The 6,490-nt window shown below is 42.9% G+C and overlaps 1 pseudogene; it reads left to right on the top strand.

Annotated features, from left to right (window-relative positions):
- Positions 1–5,542: 5,542 nt before the first annotated feature.
- On the top strand, positions 5,543–5,884 carry LOC105985902 (annotated as a pseudogene).
- The last annotated feature ends 606 nt before the right edge of the window (positions 5,885–6,490 follow it).

Below are 6,490 nucleotides of genomic sequence, written 5' to 3'. Positions count from 1 at the left end.
TTGCCTGGGCTGGCCTCAGACCATGATCCTCCTATTTCTGTATCCTGAGTAGCTGAATTACAGGTGTACACCAACATGCCCAGACTCTGTACCATCTTTTCCTGCCTATCCTGCATGCTCAAAAGTACTAGAAAGAAAGGGCTTTAAAAGAGATTCTAGAAACCCAAAAGTATTTGTCTTTGTTTTTGATAGTTCTTAGCTGGCCATGGTTAAATCTGCTGTGACAAGGTTCAACTAAACACACATAAAGAACACACATAAAGATCTCACATAGGGAAGGTCTTTAACCTTGGGATTTTTGTAAAGCAGGCCTGGGACAAACCTTAGGCAACCATATGCAAAAGACATCCTTGTCCATCAAACCTTCCAGAGGTCCCTCTTGGTCTTTGAGGTTCTCTGTACTCACCTCCAGCAAATGTTCCTCTCTCTTCCCTCACAAACATCTTTGAGTTCAGGTGGGCACTGCTGAGGGATGGGTCTGACAACAGCCCTGGCAGGAATCTCTTCTTTGATCTCAATCTGGAGCTCCTCACTGCAGCGACCTGCTCAGGTGTTTGAGCCTGGTTCAGCTGAATTCTAGCTCTGGTTCTACCATTGCAGTGGAACCACCCCCTGCAATGGGCTTTCTGAGCCCCAGCTAGACTCAACCTAGCTCCTAAGAAAACAGAGGTATATCATAAATTTGCCACAAATGACAACAGTATGAATCTATGTAAACCCAATTAAGTACTGTCACATCCTGAGTACTTTGTGTGCATAAATCCATGGGCTATGGGTTATCTGGAAAGATTCAATTACTAGAAGCTTGAGCCCAGTGTAATGATGTTGTAATGTGATGTGGGAAGGTGATGGAACTTGTAAGGGGCTCTTAGAGAAGTTTAATACAAGGTAATTGGGTCACTGAGGCCTACTCTCCCAAGGGACCAGCATAGCTCTGTGAGACCCCACTTCCCTGGAGAATGGCTTGTTAAGAAAAGGCAAACTGGGATGGGAAGGTGGCTTAGTAGTAGAGTACTTGCCTTACATACATGAGGCCCTGGGTTTGATTCCTCAGTACCACATAAGCAGAAAAAGGCGGAAGTGGCACTGTGCTCGAGTGGTAGAGTGCTAGCCTTGAGCTGACGAGCTGAGAGACAGTGCCTGAGCCTAGAGTTCAGGCTCCATGATTGGCAAAATGAAAATAAAAAAGAAAAAGAAAACTGGCCCTTCTTTGGTCTCTGCCTTGCTGTCTCACCGTGGTTATGAACTTTAAACCAAAGTTAACCTCCAGGCCCTTATGCTCACATGTTAATACTGGGAGCTCAAGTCCAATAGACTCTTTATAAGGAAAAGCTTTTCTTTCTTCCCTTCAAATCATACTATGTAGCTGTTTCATCCCCATCTTTCCCATTCTGCTATAAAACCAGTTTTGATGAAAGGCAGTTCTTGAACTTTTTTCTCAAACACAGCTTTCAGAAAGTGTAATTTTATGAAAGAAATTACCATAAAAGATATCTCTAAGAATTGTCAGAGTTTTGCAGTAAGAATTAATCTATTTCACAATAATAAATTATGGAATCAAAAACTTCCTAGGGAGTTACATACGAGAAGAAATGAATATTCAGGAGCAAAGCTGATGGCAGGGTTCCAGGAGGTGGAGGTGGAAGAAAATAGATTGTCAATGTATCCTGACCAGTGGAGTGGAGGATTCCTGAGCCAGAAATGTTCCAGATGGTAACATCATTCTACACAAATGAGTGAAGGGTCATATGGCCACTGCTAGGTCAGTTACAATATGGCATCAGTCATCTTCTGGTGTTACAAAGTATATCACATTACCTTCAAGGAAAAGGATGGATACAGCAGATCATCACTTCACACTGCTAGGAGGAGATGCTCCTCATCGTGGGAACAGAGGACCTGACCTCCTAGGCCCTTCCAGTTTAGGTTGAAGTAAGGAGGCTGAGTCTAAGTAATTTCTTACAGCCATCCTGGTGCCACTTGCTGGGTGGAGGGAATTCTCCACTCCATGCTGAAAAGCTTAGAGGTGAGAGAGGCCATTCAATGAATGCGGGTGCTCAGTTCAAAGTGAGCTGAGGTCTCTGCTTCAGAGAAATGCAGATGTCATAGCCTTAGGAAAGCTATGCATATAGTGAATGCTCTAATTCTCCTTAAATGTCTTGAATCACCATCCTCTGAGTAACCTCTAAGCATACCCTATATGCAAAGTTGATGCCTATCTTCCCTAGATGGAAAAGTTCTGCTGGTACCTAAATATGTCCATTTAAGGTCTGGCATCTTGTCTTCATAGTGGGGGGAGATGAAGTCCCTCCTCGGGCGATGGGCATACTTGAATCCCTGGAAACAGGGGCAGGCACTTGGCAGATGGGTTACTGAACCTGTCAGTCCAGTGCCTGGAACTGGAAGTGTCTTGTGTCCCTGCCCCCTGAGCTGACCCTTTTTAGGCCCAGACCAGCCAGGATGCCATGCCACATGTCTCTGTGTTCCTGTCCTGTCTCCTGGCTCTTCCCCAGTCAACATGGCATCCCAATTCAGCTCTTCGTTGGAGCTGAATTGGTTTGTTGGTATTGTTTTTGTTCTTCTTTTCTAACCTGTTTTCTAATTGTGTTAAGTGTATTTTCAGGTTGCAGGCCTTGATAACAATTGGTTGCCTGCAGACCACTAGCGTTCCAATAAAGACTTCAAGATTCAACCTCTCAAAATGTGGCTTCTCTGTTTTTTATACCTTACAACAAGATTATGTAAATCTTAGGGTTTGCCAGGGAGCAGAGACACAGAACTGGGCTTCCAGTGACACAACTGGGCTTGGAGAATGCATTGCTTGCATATTATGCATGAAAAGTCAAAATACAACTCTTGAGGGCAAATGATGAAGACTTATGAAAAAGCTATGGAACATTTGCTGCAGGATTGGGGAATGCTGGCTAGTGACCCAATCAGCTCAGGCAGAAAGAACAGCTGTGTGGACAGGGAGAAGACAGGTCTGTTAAGCCTGGAATTGCTTCATGGTGGCCAGATGAGTTCTGAGTGCAAATGTATGCAAATGTATACAGATGTGTATAAGTGCATGTATATGTGTGCAGTTATCTCTGTGTACAATGGTTCACATGTTTCTGCAAGCACGTGTGCAGGTATGGAATGAATGTTTGGATGCGCAGGTCTGTACAGATGTGTGTGAGTGCATTCAGCCACAAGTGTGTGGGTGTGCAAATGCATGTACAAGTATGTGCTACAGTGTGTTAGTATGCATGCATGTATGCACAAGTGTGTACACAAATGTGTGCCTGTCCATAGTTCTCAGGATGTTACTTATTTTGAACCCATCTGCCTGGATGTACAACAATTTGCAGGTGGATTTTCCAGGTCTGAGATCCCAGAACTCCAGGTATTGGGCCAGGATAGGGTAACTGCAGGTCCCACTCTGGGGAGTTATAGAGGAGTAGAGTAGATCCTCCTTATGGGCAGGTTCCACATCCATGAATTTAACCAATGGCAAATCAAAATTGTAATGAGGCTTCTGGACTGGATAAGTACAGATTTTTCTTCTTACATTTTAACCACCCCAGTACTGTATAACAATTATTTACCTAGCATTTGCAGGCATTATATATAATCTACAGGCTAAAATATGTGGAAGAATGTATAGGTTGGATGCAAATACTACACCATTTTATGTAGGGAATTTGATTCTCCACAGTTTGGTGTCTGTGGGGATCCTGGCACAGTCCCTGATGGGTACCAAGGGACGACTATACATCTTTAATAGATTGGGGGAAAGTGCCAAAAAAGTACTCATAATATGGTATGCTTATGTAAGAAAGTGGGGAAATAAGATGAATTTGAATCTGCTTGTATTCAGGAAGCTGATAAAGGTCAGTACCTTAGGAAGCAAAAGTGGGAGGAGAGAAGAGGGAGTGGGGGAGTCGGGAAGAGTGTTAAGTTTCTTCCATACAACTTCTTAGACAACAGCCTTTGAACTGTGTGATAGCATTGTTTTAGAAAATTAAAATACAACACATGAATAAGTAAGTTTTTCTCATTCGATGTCCATATTAGATGGGGACAGGTCTGGGGGATGGTTGAGGCATTTTATAGATATCATAACATCCCAGGCAGCCCTAAGAAGTGGCTGGAACACTACGGGTGGTGGGATTTGAATCCAAAGGCCTGGATTCCTCCTCTAGACCCTCTACTTAATGCCTTTTTCTAGGGTAAGAGGTTTTGCATTTACTCAAGGGGCCTCTTGGATAGAATAAAAAGAACTGAATCTCCTGATTTTCCCATAGCATTCTTGGCAACTTCTAGAATTGCATGTACAAGAATTTAAAAAGTGCACATCACTTCCTCTTTTACAGGCCTAACCACAGGGATTTATGGCCAGTTGGCCCGTCTGTCTGGAGATACCCCTGTTCACTTGTGTGGGACCACCTACCTTGGGTGGTCCCTGCCTATATCCCATAGGATGCCTTGCTTCCTCACAGAAGCACTTTCTCTGATAACTGGGCAGAAGCCATAACTCCTGAAATGCATTTAGGGCAAAGCTGCAGGGTGGGGAAGCACCCCTGAGACCCTAAGCACACCTTTAGAGATCCTAAGCCAGACTCTGTCTCAGGGTTTCAGAAGTGAAACCAGGCTTTTTGACCCCAGGTTTTTAAACTACAGGAGCTGCATATGACAGGTCCCATCACTTACCCATATGCCAAATAAAGAAACTTGGTGGAAGACAGAAAAAGGAGATTTACTGCATGGGAGCCATAGGAAAATAGCACTTTAATACATCTTCAGCCATCTTCAAGGCAGACAACTTGCTTTAGTTAAATATGGAAAACTGGGGGCAGGGAATGAGAAAGATATGCATAGTTAAAACAATTCCAAGTCACAGGCAGGGTCAGAGGGGTCAGAGGTGGTTTCAGGTGTTCTAACAACCCATTGTCTCAGGATGACTCAGTTGAGGCCTAGTTACAATAAGAGTCATTGATCTCTGGCAGTTGGTCCAGCCCTTGCTGGACTCCAATATGGGCTCAAAGTGACTACAGGAGAGAATGGCTAAGGATGGAGACACAAAGACAAAATGGAGACATTATGGATGTCCAAATAAATAAATAAAATAATTTTATAAAGTTTTAAAAATATTTTTTAAAATCTTTTAAGTTGCTTCTTATATCCAGACCTTGAACTTGAATTAGTCCAATCTCCTTTCAAAGGCAGGAGAAAGCTGTTCATTGGTTCCCAAGAGTATGCCTTATTCTCAGTGTTCACGGAAGAGGAGAAGGGTACAAGGACAGCAGGGGGCAAATGGAAGACCGTTAGGAAGATCCAATCCTAGGACTGTCTACATTCTTGGTCTTGACAGTACTGTTCATCAGCTTCTATATCTACATCCGTAAGGAAGCATCTGCTGCAGGCCACTGCGTTCACTATCAAAGTTAAGTTAGGATTTCCATATCTGAAATGAGAACCGCATTCATTTGAATGCTTCAAAAATATTTCACAGAAGATGCTTTGCAGCGTGGTTCCCTTGAGGTGCTATCGGTCGTGGAGGGTATGCTGAAGAAGACCACTGACCTGGTGGGCTTGGCTGTTTGTGACACTCCACACAATAGACGGACAATATTGTAACAAAGATTCTTGATGTTCTTGAGCTACTTCCTAAAAATGTAGCATACAGAACATACACAGAACAGATGACAAATGAGAGGCTCAATATGGTTAAAGCCGAACCAGATATTAACAAATTAGAAGACAAACTTCAGGGAGGCCGATTAAAGAGGCGATTTTTCAGGCTGAAAAGGAGCTAAGTCTGGTAAGAAAAATGTTAGATTGGAAACCATGGGAGCCATTAGTGGAAGAGTCTCCTGCCAACCAGTGAAAATGGCCAAGATAAGGATTGTTGAAAATCTTTGATGGGCTAATGGGAAACTAATATAATTAAATGATACGTTAAATTAAAAAATATTGCACAGAATATTAAGACTTGAATAAGTGTTGGACATCCCCAAGCAAAGCCCTTTTAGTTCATAGACAGTTATCTTAGGGAGTGAAACCTTTCCTAATCACTAACCATCAATCACATCAGCCATCAAACATGACAAACATGGCCATGGCACCGTTTGTGATGGGAATCCATTTATCTGTTAGATAATGAATGGACACATGTAAAATAGGTCATGCAATTGCCAAGGATGTAAATGAGTCCCACCACTATGAAAAACAGTATGGTGAGTCTTTAAAAGATTCAAAGTGGAAGTACCATATGCACCAGCAATACCAGTACTGGCTAGGCACCCAAAGGAAATGGCAAGGCAGCTGTAATCCTGTGTTCATGACACCACCATTCCATTCACAATAGCCTAGAAGTGGAATCAACCTAAGTGGATGAGCACATGAAGAGAACATGACGTACAACAATGGAATACTACTCAGCCATAAAAAAAGAATGAAATCCTGTCAGTTACTACATGGATGGAACTGGAGATCACCATGTTATATG

Source organism: Dipodomys ordii, unplaced genomic scaffold, assembly GCF_000151885.1.
Source record: "Dipodomys ordii isolate 6190 unplaced genomic scaffold, Dord_2.0 Scaffold32, whole genome shotgun sequence".
NCBI lineage: Eukaryota > Metazoa > Chordata > Mammalia > Rodentia > Heteromyidae > Dipodomys > Dipodomys ordii.
The sequence above is the reverse complement of the archived record's forward strand: the minus strand, read 5'-3'. Positions and strand labels throughout refer to the sequence as shown.